Genomic DNA, 13,747 nt, shown 5'->3' on the forward strand with positions numbered 1-13,747 from the left:
AGAATCATTATGCTCATACAATAATGCAACACTTGCTTCCGTCAGCTATTAGAAAAACTTTACCAAAGCATGTTGCTTTACCTCTTATAAGATTGAGTGGCTTTTTTTTAGAGAAATATGCAAGAGAGTCATCAATCCAAAAGATTTGGATCGCCTTCAAACACAAATTGTTGAGACTCTTTGTGAACTAGAAAGAATATTTCCACCATCTTTTTTTGACATAATGGTCCACTTACCGATTCATTTAATTAATGAAATAAAGCGTGGTGGACTAGTTTGTGATTGGTGGATGTACCCTATAGAAAGGTACCTTGGAAAGTTAAAATCATATGTTAAAAATTGATGTCGCCCCGAGGCTTCTATAGCTGAAGGTTATTTGGCTGAAGAGTGCTTGATATTATGCTCTAGGTATTTAAATGCAAGTGTAAAGAAGCGATCTAAGTGGTTTAACAAAAGTCAAGAGAAAAGTAATGAAATTGATTAAGAATCACCTTTTTTCCCTAAGGCAGGTTATCCTCTTGGGAGGAAAAAGAAAGGGAAGAAGAAAGGGAATTCATACACTCTTGATTCAAACACAATGACTCTAGCACATCTTTATGTGTTGTTTAATTGTGAAGATGACCAAGTTGAGAATTACATCAAGTGAGTAATTTTTCGATTATCTTTTTCCGTTGTGTTTGAATTTATATTGTTTTATTATCTTACTTATATGGTTGTTTAATACCATGAAGGGAACATGAAGAGTTTGTAAAGAAGAAGTCTAGAGACAAATGAAAAAGAAGGTGGAAAGAGGCACAAGAGCATAGCAATGATTTCATGGTTTGGTTTAGAGGAAAGGTTGAGGTGGATAATGTCCTAGATCATATCAAGTGGCTATCCAAAGGTCCTTCTAGTGTTGCACGGAGCTACACCGGATATTTTTGTAATGGATATAAGTTCTACACAAGAGATCATGATGAAAAGTGTAAAACGCAAAATAGTGGAGTCTTTGTGACAACTTTGACTCCAAGCTTCGCGAGTAGCAAGGATCACAATACCGTTCTTGGTGATGTCACATACTATGGGATTATAAGGTCTATAATAAAGATATATTATTGGAGTGCTTTCAGCGTTGTGTTATTCAAGTGTGATTGGTTCCATATGGAAGTAGACGATTATGGACTCACTCGTGTTAACTTTAAGAAACTGTGCTCTAAAGATGATCCTTTTGTCTTGGCATCACAAGTGCATCAAGTGTTCTATACTCAAGATAGCCTTGAAGAAGATTAGTACTATGTGAACCGAAATTTGCCAAGAGACTTTTTTTATGTCGAGGGGCAATCTGAACAAACGTTTATGAGTGAAGTTCATGAACCCGCGGAGGATGTAATTTCTGATACAAGTGATGTTGAACATCATAATTGGTGCAGAGAAGCTGCTTATGACAGAGTTGAGGTTCCTGTGAACAATGAAATTTTGGATGATAATCGAGAAGAAAGTTCCGTTATAGATGACACAGATTGGGATTGGATGGAACCATCAAAGTGACGTGTCTGGAGAATTTAATTAGAATTATTATCATAGATTTAAACCTATTTTGTGGATTTGACAAACTATCATTGTACTGTTTTATTTTTCTATCTTAACTTCTTGTGTTATTTTTTTTGTTTTTAAGTCAGTGGTCAAATTAAGTGTTGTGCAACAGAGCACCTCTATGTTGCTAGTTGATTTGATTTGAGGTTTGATATTATAGTGGCAGTTGAATATTCAAAGGGTCATTCTTATTTTCACAAGGACCCAAATTACATTTAGCCAACTGTTGAAATATCCTTTCTACTTAGAATATGTAAATTAATCTAGACTTTGTTTTATGTGCAGTCAGGTGTGCTGAGGTGCTCATTCTTTTCTGAGGTACTCAAACTTCTAATCAGGTGCTCTTTCTTTGTTCCCTTCTCTCTTATTTTTTCTTTTTTTGACTTATATTGAAATCAGTGTGGTAAATAAATTGGAGCCTTAGAATCTTGGGGTGGTTGGCTTGTATGTCCTTCTTTTGAATCCTATTTAATTTACACCTTTTACAGAATAAACTTTCTTGCTGACAACTTGCATTGAACGATAAATGTTTATGAATGTGTGTTATCTAGCACTGTGAGCAGTAGCTGAAAAAGGTCATATGTGTGTTGCAACGAACGTTGTGGTTCAAATATGTTAAAGTGATTGTTGGTGGCTGTGTCCTGCTACTGCTTCCTTTTGTTTTTTTTTCCCCTGTGTCCTGCTACTGCTGCTTTTGCTTTTTTTTTTCCCCTGCTGTCCTGCTGCTGCTACTTTTGTTTTTCTAGTTGTGGGTTCATTGCATGTGTGCAAGTAGTTAGAATTTTCATCAATGATGATAAATGCCTTGATTTAGCACTGTCAACTTGTCATGACTCTTGAGGTTTAGACTTAGAGTGTGATTACAATTCTTGCAATGATGGACCTTGGTGTCTTAATTGAACTTTGTTGCAGCCAACTTGCAAAAACATATGTTAAAAATCTTTGGGACCTTTGAGTATTGTGAAATTCACCTTTATTTTTCTGTTTGCAAAACCAGATAGTGCTCGAATGTAGCTCAAAGCTGCACTATTTTTTACCATGTTTAGTTGTGAATGTTAATTCATGTTGCATTTGCAAAAATAATCATTATCTCAAAGTAACTCTATAGCAGCACTATGTTATCAAGTCAAGATAACGGCAAGGTTCCCTAAACCAGAACATGTACCCATTGGTTCTAATTTTCCAATTTTGGGAATTTTGACAAAGTTTTATGCATTGCTCACCCCTAGAAGCAACCTGTTCCCTCACTACTCTCACTTTTGACAAAATCAGAACTGAAATCAGACCTGAATTTTAGAACTGAAATCAGACCTGAATATTAGAACTGAAATCAAACCTAAATTTCACAACTGAAATCAGACCTGAATTTCACAACTAAAATTAGACCTGGAATTTAGACCTAAATTCAGACCTGAATTTCAGATCTGAAGTTCAGAACTGAAAATCAGATATGAAATCAGAGCTTAAATGTGTGTGTGTGTGTGTGTGTGTGTGTGTGTGTGTGTGTGTGCGTCAAATTCAGAGCTAATGCTGAGTTCTTGAGGGATGTCATAGTGGCTTAGTGTCATAAAAGGCTGAATCCATATCTGTATTATTATTGTCATAAAAGGCTGAGTTTTGAATGCTATTTGTACCAAACTGAATGCCAACAATACATACATATTTCCATGACTCATCACTGCAAGTACACTCTTCCATTCCCTCTTCTTTGTGTTTCAAGGACTAATCACTGCAGGACTAATCTGATGTTTTTGGTATGAGTTTTCCTGTAGGAAGCGATGGCAGATTATGAGAAAGCTAGACAAGCAAGGATAGAACAAAATAGAAGCAGAATGAAGGATTTGGAGGTTATGTCCATGGATTATCAATTAAAACAATCTATGAAGGGATCAAAACAAACGAAAAAAAGCAAGAAGGTGACTAAAGATACTGACGAGTACACACCTGATGAAGAGGGTGAATTGAACCACTCAAGTGAAGAGGATGAAAATCAGATAAGGAAAAACAGTGTAAACTTGAGGTCTCATTCAAAAAAGGTGTTTCTATTTTTTTTTTTCTGACAACTTAATTATGTGAATCAGAATAGATAAAAACTCATGTAATACTTTTAATGTTTTACGAATACATTATTACAGGTTGTGGCATTGAGAGGGAAGATTCCCACAAACATTAAAGACACGACAAGTGTCTCTTCAGTACCAATGGCTAATCTTGTTAAGATGCGTCATCAAAACACCGAAAAAACAACAAGTAGGGCAAGGGTTGCAAGGGAGAGATTCAACGCAAAGAAAAATCCAATTAGGCAAGTCTACTGCACAGAAAAATCTATCGTCCTATAGTCAGCAAAAGAAAGAGGTTGAGATTGGGAATGGTGTCTAAGCTAAAATAGCGCAGAGTAAGGCAATGGTTGCTCCTGGTTCACTCAGTGCTTTCAGGAAAATGAAAACACAATTGATAGAAAAAGAGAAAAGAGCAAAACAAACTGATTTATTACAACGACAACTACAACCTGTAAACAGGGCTAGTTCACAAGTGCTTTTAGGGGGTTCGCAAGCACACATTTTTTCACAACCACAAAGAATTGAACCTGAATTACATGAAGATTACGAGAATCATATGGGTTCAAATGAATGCAATTTGGAACAATATGCAGATGAAGAAGATGAGTATAGTGAAGATTTGAGTACTCTTACCCCCAAGGAGCTAGGAATGCAAGTTGAGCCATTAATGAATCAAGATCACGAAAGTGAACAATTAGGTAATGATCACTATTATTCCGTTCTAAATATTTTAAGATAGATATGTTAAGAGAAATACATGATTTTAATGACTTTGTTCAGTTAATGTTGATGTAGCACTTCCAAAAAAGAAGCGTACCAGAGGACCAACTATGTGTAAGGATGTTCATGAATGGACATTAGAAGAGCGTAAGCTTATTTTTCTTAATGAAATGGGAAAGCCTATTGGCCCTAACGATAAGACCGTAGATACATTTACAAGATTCTTAGGGACAATAGCTCGTAATGCTTCTCTAGCGCCGTTGAACAAGATTAATTGGCATCATGTTAAAGACAAGGAAGAAATCTAGAGTTATGTGAAGGTATGTACCTTTTATTATGCATTCAAAAGCCAGTATTTTGTGTCTTTTATACAGAGTATGAGTTACATAGCTACTGTAATTTTCATAGAGATCAATGTTTTTTATTGTGAGAAGATACAACATACACTTGACTTTATCTAGCAGCCACATATTTAACATACTTGCAAAAGACCTGACCTTCACAATAGCAAACAAGTAGGCCTCTGCCAAGTAGCTATCTTAACTAGATCCCCCTTGTAATTTTTTTTTTCACACATCCAGCACCCTACATAGCAAAAAATTTCTGATATAAAAAATAATATAGCGTGATAAATTCTGATACATTATAATACAAGTACAATTCTGATACAAGTACAATTTGAAATATATTATGATAAAAAGAATAATGTAGTGTTCTTGGTTAAGATGCGCTTCTTTTGGTGCTCCCTAATTTTAATGTTTAATGTTTTGCTTAATGCAGAAGAAATTCATTATCCCTGGAGAAGGTAAAGGCAGTGTATTGTCATCCGTGGGAAGGCTTTGGCGTAAATATAAATGTAGTGTAAAGGCAAGACACTTTACTCCATACAAAAATGATGGTGATAGGTTGGCCGATCCACCTAATACAATTCCAGAAGCGCATTTCAAAGAGTTGCTAGAATTTTGGAATTTGGAACAAGTTTAGGTAAAGTTTATTGTTTGTATCCGTTATATATATTACAATTGCTTATTACCCTCTCAAAATAAAAGAGGTTAAGCTATGAAATGTGTGCTATGCCTGCATGTAGGAAGATAGCAAAAAGAAAAGTGAAATAAGTAAAGATCAAATAGATAGGCACACTATGGGTCCGATGACTTTCGCGAGGAAACAACATAAATTGGTATTTTTTATACCGTTATTCCTTTTTTTTTTATTGTTCTCACTATTATCATTTAACAATCTTAATTGAATTCTTATTTGGATGTATTTTTTTTTTATTTTAGCAACAACTAGATGTTGAAAAGAAGCCACTGTCCTTAGCACACGTGTACAAAGAAAGTCGTAAAAGGAAAGCAGACAAACAATACAAAACTTCTTATGAGCCCACCCAAAGTAACATTGTAAGTCCCGTTGTCTCTATTTTTCTTTTTGGAATATACTTATTTGTGTGAAATTAGCTAGTTATTTATTTGTTATATTTCCATTATAGGACAAGATGGAGGAGGTTCAAATGCAAAGTGAAATTGATGGAGATTTTGCATACTATGAAGTAATGAATAAACCAAATAACTTTGGACATAAAAAAAAAAAAGCATCCAGGGATATGTTCACTAAGGAGAAAGAGCAACAAACCAATAATTCCCGATGAGTTTTTAAAGCCTTATAAAGACGAAATTGTGAAAGAAACAGTAGCAGAATTAATGAAGACGCTCAAGCAAATTGATCCTAAAGTGGTGGATACTTTGACTCGATCACTTGAAAATGTGTCATCCATTCCAGAACTTAGAGATCATGTTCCTAATTTACAGTCTACTGAACAACAACAAAATGAGGTAATGGTTAAATATTCACTTTTAGAAAGCACTAAATGTGATTATTATTTTTTGTTCTGGTTGTCTGATATATGTTGCTTTTACAAATACATAGGATCAAATGGTTGAAGATGAAGGATTGGAGTAGCAATTCAGATGCCATGAGCGTGATTGCATACAAGTACATAGTACTAGTAGTTGATGTTGTTACCGTCGCTGCTGTTTCCGCTTTCTGTTGCTGTTTTTGCTCTTCGCCTGTTACTGCTTTCTGCTGTAAGCTATTACTGCTTTCTGCTGCTAGCTGTTACTACTATCTGCTGCTGTTTTCTGCCCAATGTTGCTGATGCATGCTGCTGTTTTCTTCCCGATGTTGCTGATGCATGCTGCTGTCACTGCTATCTACTACTATCGTTGTCTGCTGCTACTGCTATTTGCTGCCTTGGTACTGCTATATTTCCTTGTAGCTGCTGCTTATGCTTTCTCTGTCCGGACAATGTCAACTGTTGCGCTGCCTGCTGATGTTACTATTGCCATTCTTTTTTTTTTTAATAAGTTTTGAAACAAAGAAGTGGGAAGAATTTGGTGGTCTAATTTAAAGGCCGAAGCTGACTTATTTCTGTTTTGTTTTTTTTATTTTTTTATTTTATTTTATTTTATTTTTTTACTTATCCGATTCAAACAAAAAATTGGTGTTTATGGATTTTTGTAAACAAACTATGAAATTACATAAATTCAAATAATTGTTTATCGTATATGTTAAATTCACTATCGTTGTTGTTGAACATGTAATAATAATAATAATAGTAATATTAATAATAATAATAATAATAATAATAATAATAATAATAATAATAATAATAATAATAATAATAATAATAATAATAATAAATAAATAAATAAATAAATAAATAAATAAATAAATGGTACCTATTAATTAATAAGGTGTTACAGTAGTATGGAAAAAGTGATACATAATGTCGAATAAAGTGCTACAATATGTCATAAGATGATTGAAAAATGTTACCTTATAATCAACTATGTGATACATTTGTTCGAAAAAGTGATACGTAATGTTAGATAAAGTGTTCCTAAATGATCCAAAAATGTTACTAAAGATGAGTAAGTGTTACTTGAGAAATAAAAGGTATCACTTTAAAAATGATACTAAAAATATAAAAAAGTGTTACATAAGGGGGTTTAAAGGAGCACTTTTAAAAGTGTTACTATATGTTACCCAAAGTGTTACATAAGACCTTAGGGAACATGGGCGGAAGTATCACCCACTAAAGTGTTACCTATTGTCTATAATAACACTTTTATCACATTATGTAACACTTTTTGGGTGTTACCTTAGGTTAGTTTTGTACTAGTGCTAAGACATGGTCATGACATGGTCATGGTGACATATACAAAGTGTGTTCTAAGACTAGTGAGTGCAAGTGACATATTAAGACTCTTGTGTATGACCATGGAACTAAGTGCTTAGGCTCAATTATGGAATAAATATGGCTACTGCCATTAACAAACTGGTCAAACTGTTTAATTAGACTCCTCGTGATGACTCGAGTAATAAACTGAACTGTCGCCAAAGCAACAGGACTGTCGCCGCACACTGAAGTGCAGCGCCAGACGACAAGGCTGTCGCAAGGCGTTGCACAGTAGTGTTTGGCGCCACATCCTAGACCTTTGTGCCATTGCTGAAACATCGATCTAGGACTGTTTTCAGTATTTTTACTCTAGAGGGACAGGCCTAAAGTCGTACTAAGCTGATTTGATTAATTTATGGGCCTTTAAATTACTCAAATTAATTAATTAATTAAGCAAAGTCCTTTTAGTCATTAATTAGTTTATTTAGACTCAATCACAAGTCAAACCAACGGTTAGCTTAGCCACATAATAAGTATGCACACGTAAGAGATGCACAAGTAGTCAAGTAGTCACAATATGATGCAATGAGTTTGTAACCTAACCATGGCTCTAGTTCTCTAAATTTCAGGATATGGGTTAGTCAAAGAGGGTCCATGGTTATGAGTCCAGATGCACCGCGCGGAATCCTTACCTTTGGAAGGGTTGGCGCATGTGGATGGGACCCTGCGAGTTAAACTCGCTTCCATGGTTTGGTGAATTCAACAATCTCGGATGTACCCTTCGTTTCCAGGAAGCGTTCGATTGGGTAGATGGAGCATGAATTCCTAGAGGATTATTGTAGACACCCATTTATGTCTCCCCAAAACCTAACCCTGTGATGAATACCTTTCATGTCATTTGATTATCGAACAAAGCGAAAGTGTGAAAAGTCTAGTGATGAGGATGTTTTTATTAAAATATATTTTCTTTCTGTTTTTGAAAATATTTCTTTTCTTACCTTATTTATGAAAAACATGCAATCCTGTTTATTTTGGTCCATGATAAGGGTCCAATAATGGTGTAGTTGGACAGGGCTTGAAAAGACCTTTCCAACGATATATTATAAGCCCAATTTCGATGAGTAATGAGGAAGTTAAGGCCAAAATACTAAACTGAGCCCGATTTGGTTTTTATATGCGGCCCAATGATCTAGGAGAGGGCCTATTATTAATTATCATTCCTAAAGCTATTAGGATTGATTATAGTCTTCTAGAATACTCTAGAAGGTTCTTTTAGATCCTAATGGAGTTAGGATTGATAATTATGTTTCAAAGAGTTTGACATTGAATAAATTACTCCTTTTAAGAATCCTTGTTTTGTACGAAGTGGAATATATTCAGATTTTATTTTCGTGCCACATAATATTTATCCAAACTTTATATGGTTGGATAGATCTTGAAATTATCTTTCCAATGATATATTATAATATTAAATCCGAGCTATAACGAAAAAGATATGAATGAGATATGAAACTCTATCTAAAACTGACACCTGTTTGGGGTAATTTTACCCTGACACGTGGTCCAATCAGAAGGTGACACGTGTCACCTTACGGTTAGTCAAAACTGGACCAACCCCTATTTGACACGTGTCCTCCCAAAGGAATGGGAAAAAGGCGGCCTTCATGGCCCAAATCCCGAGAAAGACGCAATGCGGCGCAGCCCACCAATGATTAGGGCTTGATGACCTAATCAGGGGCACAATTCCCAAGGACCCTATAAATAGGGAGATTTCCTCCATTTGGAGGCACGTTTTTCCATTTATTACACATTTACTCTTGGATAGAGACATCCTGAGCTTGGAATCCGAGCAGATCCCCACCTAAATTTCCGCACCTTTTTACTCCTATTCAAGTTACTAACTTGATCGTCAGAGGCGGAGCTCCAACCACCCAGAGTCTCCGTTGTTTTTCAGGTACAGCTCATGCCGGACCAGACTTTGTGACGTAACTCTTCCGAGGGACAAAATACCCAAAACAACACCCTTCCACTATTTCGGCCATATCTTTTTATCTATACAAGATTTTAATCTGATTCTAATTGGGTTGGAAAGTAGACTTCAAGAGCTTTCCAACGACATATTATATACTTTATTGGACTTCCGGATCAAAAGATATGATAAAAGCAAAAACGCGTGAAACTGATTATTAGCGCTTGGCGACAAGCATTAACGCTTGGCGCTAACCTTCAGCGCCTGGCGCTAATTACCAGCGTCTGGCGCTAATCGAGTTTTATTCTCGTCGAAACTCTGATTCGTTTTTTTATTCGTTCGACTTATTTTCTCTATAAATAGCCTCTTAAAATTCTGTTTTCGATCATCAATTTCTATCAATTTTCATCAATTCTTCTCATCAATTCTTATTCTCTCTAATTATCTCTTTCACCAACTGTCATCAAGAAATTCTTGATTCTCTCTCTCTTTCTAGCCAACCCTTTTACAAATACAATTTCTCATACATTAGCACTAGACACACCTAGCCAAGTTCGAAGTTGCCTTCGCCCTAGACGTGAAAGGTTTGATATTTCTGAGGGTTTGGTCCCAAATCTCTATTTTAATTATTTAATTTAATTGTTTGATTTTATTTCCTTGAAGTTACTAATGTGTGTATTTTGTTATTAAAAAGATATACGAGGCATCAAGTAAGTGCTTTAATTGATTTATTGATATAGAAATCATGTCTAGGTTGTTATTATGATTCCTAGTTTCATGTTAGGGTGCTTTGATCTTCCTAGTATCATGTTTAGGGTAACAACTATAATTTCTAATATCAAATATGACAATTGTGATTCCTGCGATGCTTCCTATTCTTTTCCTAAAAGCATATTAGTATCATGTTAGGGTTAAAGCTTTGATTTTTTTATTGTTTAGTGACATGCTAGGGTTTGTTATTAATTTTGTTAGTATCATGCCTAGGATCTTGCCATTATTATGCTTTAACATTATTATTTTGATTATTATTATGTTGCTTGATATTTATTGTTATTGCTTGATCACACCTTTTATGTATGTTTAAAGGGAATTGGTATTTGTAATCACGCTTAATAAGATAATTAATAATCTTGTTTAGGGTTAATTTGATTATAATTTAAGTGATCGCCAATAATAGTTTTATTTGTGCATTACTATTCAACCAACATAGATAAAAAGGTTTAGGGTAAACCTATTGATTGCATGTTAGTCAGAAAGCGCACATGAATACGAGAAGAATAAAGTAGAGGTCGATTATTAAGGCAGGTTCAATCTCTTTTAGGTTAGATTTGTACCTTCATCCCCGAACTACCAATCATGGTTCCAGACTTATTGGACTTAACGATCTCCTGGATCGTTAAGGGGTGTAACCTTCACCTCGTGAACGGTTTACAAGTTCCTAAAACTTGTTGGCGACCCTTTTGCTCTATCTTCCTTCCCTTTGGACGCCACCATACTTTAGTGTATGATCACAGTGGGGTTCAAGCTAGGGATAATGCTTGAAATATTTCCTACAGTTATGTCCATATGTAGAACACATATGGGTTTCAGAAAAGAGAGAAAAACTCAATCAGGAAGTAGAATCGAGCCAACAGAGCTAGAACCAGTCAAAACAAGAAGGTAGAGTTCTGGCTCGGTATTGGAAAACTTGGCGCCAGACAAAAGGGTCTGTCGCCAGGATATATCCCTATCGCTAGAAGACAATGTTGTCACCAGGCGACAGAGCCATATCATTGGCGACAGGCTCAGTTTTCTAGACGCCAGTTCCTACATGCCTCAACAGCTTTTTGTGTTCTTAGAATTTTCCAGTTTTCGTAGTATTATTTCGATTCTAGTTGTGAAAGATATTTCTCAAATTTCTTACGTGCATAAATCCTATGTTTTTGACTCATTGCTGATGGTCTTTCCAATGAGAACCTTTTTTATGCATATGACAATAATGTTAATCAAAATTACGCACATGAAATACTTAGAACTTTTCGAGTCTCATCTACTCATTCTAAATCATTGCCAAAATAAATTTTAGGAATTAAAATAGAAATCCTCCCAAGCGGAGTCGCCAAAAAAGCTGTAGGGAATATTTCAAGCATTATCCCAAACTAGAACCCCATTGTGATCATACACTTAAGCATGGTGGCGTCCAAAGGGAAGGAAGCTAGAGCAAAAGAGTCGCCAACAAGTTTTAGGAACTTGTAAACCATTCATAGGGTGAAGATTACACCCCTTAACGATCTAGGAGATCGTTAACTCCAATAGGTCTGGAACCATGACTGGAAGTTCGGGGATGAAGGTACAAATCCAACCTTATAAAAGAGATTAAACTTGCCCTAAAAATAGGCCTCTACTTTATTCTTCTCGTATTCATGTGCGCTTTCTGACTAACACGCAATCATTAAGTTTACCCTAAACCTGTTTAATCTATGTTGGTTGAATATTAATGTACAAATAAAACTATTATTGGCGATCACTTGAATTATAATCATATTAACCCTAAACAAGATTATTAATTATCTTATTAAGCGTGATTACAAGTACAAATTCCCTTTAAACATGCATAAAAGGCGTGATCAAGCAATAACAATAATAATATATCAAGCAACATAATAATCATCATAATAATCATATTAATAATAATCACAATTGAAATAACAATCATAATTAAAATAATCATGTTAAAGCATAATATTAATTGCATGATCCTAGGCATGATACTAACAAGATTAATAACAAATCCTAACATGTCACTGAACATATAAAGATCAAAGCTTTAGCCCTAACATGATACTAACATGATATTAGGAAAGAGAATAGGAGCATCATAGAAATCATAATTGATATAAGAAACTTAATTATTACCCTAAACATGATACTAGGAAGCAACAAAACATCCTAACATGATACTAGGAATCAAAATAACAATATAAACATGAATTCTATATCATAATATCAATAAAACAATTAAAGTACTTACTTCGATGCCTCGTACCTCTTTTTAATAACAAAATACACGTGTTAGTAACTTCAAGGAAAATATCAAATCAAAATAATTAAATTAAATAATTGAAATAGAGATTTGGGACCGAACCCTCAAAAGGTATCAATATTTCACGTTTAGGGAGAAGGCAACTTAGAACTTGGCTAGGTGTGTTTAGTGCTAATGTATGAGGAATTGTGTTTGTAAAAGGTTAGGCTAGAAAGAGGGAGAAAGAATAAGCTTTAGCTTAGAGAGAGAGAAGTATTAGAGAATTCTGGTTATTGAAAACGGAGGTCCAAGGACCTTATTTATAAGAAAATAGTCCGGAATTGATAGAAAAGAATTAGAGTTTGAAAAGGAATAAATTACCATCCTGTCGCCAACGAAAGAGGCGAACTTGTCGCCAGGCGCTGCACTGCAGCGCTAGGCGACAAACTTGTCGTTTTGCAATGCAATGGAATATGACAAGTTTTCAACGCGGAATCCACTTCTTGATAAAATTAAGTCATAAAATCCGTGTTAAGGGTGAAATCGTGTTTTCATATAAAACACTTTTTTTATTCCAAGTAAAACTCATAAAACATAATTATCAATCCTAATCCCTTAAGGATTTAAGAGAACCTTGTAGATAATTCTAGAAGACTATAACTAATCCTAATAACTTTAGAAATGATAATTAATATTTAATAACAGGCCCTCCTCTAGATCATTGGGCCGCATATAAGAACCAAACCGGACCCATTTTAGTATTTTGGCCATAAATTCCTCATTATTCATCGGAATTGGGCTTATAATGTATCGTTGGAAAGCTCTTTTCGAGCCCCATCCAACTATATCATTATTGGACCCTTGTCATGGACCAAAATGAACTAGACTGACTATTTTTATAAAATAGAGCAGGTTTTCGAAAACAAAAAGAAAGATTTTTTAAAAAAACTAACCGCAACTTAGACTTTTCACACTTTCACTTCATTCGATAATCATTCGACGTGAAAGATATTCATCACTGGGTTTGGTTTTGGGGAGACACAAATGGGTGTCTACAACTAGTTGATTTGATTATGAATTGAATGTGTGTTAGTTCCTGGTATGTCAATGAACTTGAGTATTGGTTTGCAACTATGAGTAATGTTTATATGATTCATTGTTATTCACATTGAGGAGGACGAAGGCGTTCATTCCTTTAGGTAGCCTTCAAACAATATTAGATACATTTGTTCCCTTCTTGCTACCCA

Source organism: Chenopodium album, chromosome 2, assembly GCF_948465745.1.
Source record: "Chenopodium album chromosome 2, dcCheAlbu1.1, whole genome shotgun sequence".
Lineage (NCBI taxonomy): Eukaryota > Viridiplantae > Streptophyta > Magnoliopsida > Caryophyllales > Amaranthaceae > Chenopodium > Chenopodium album.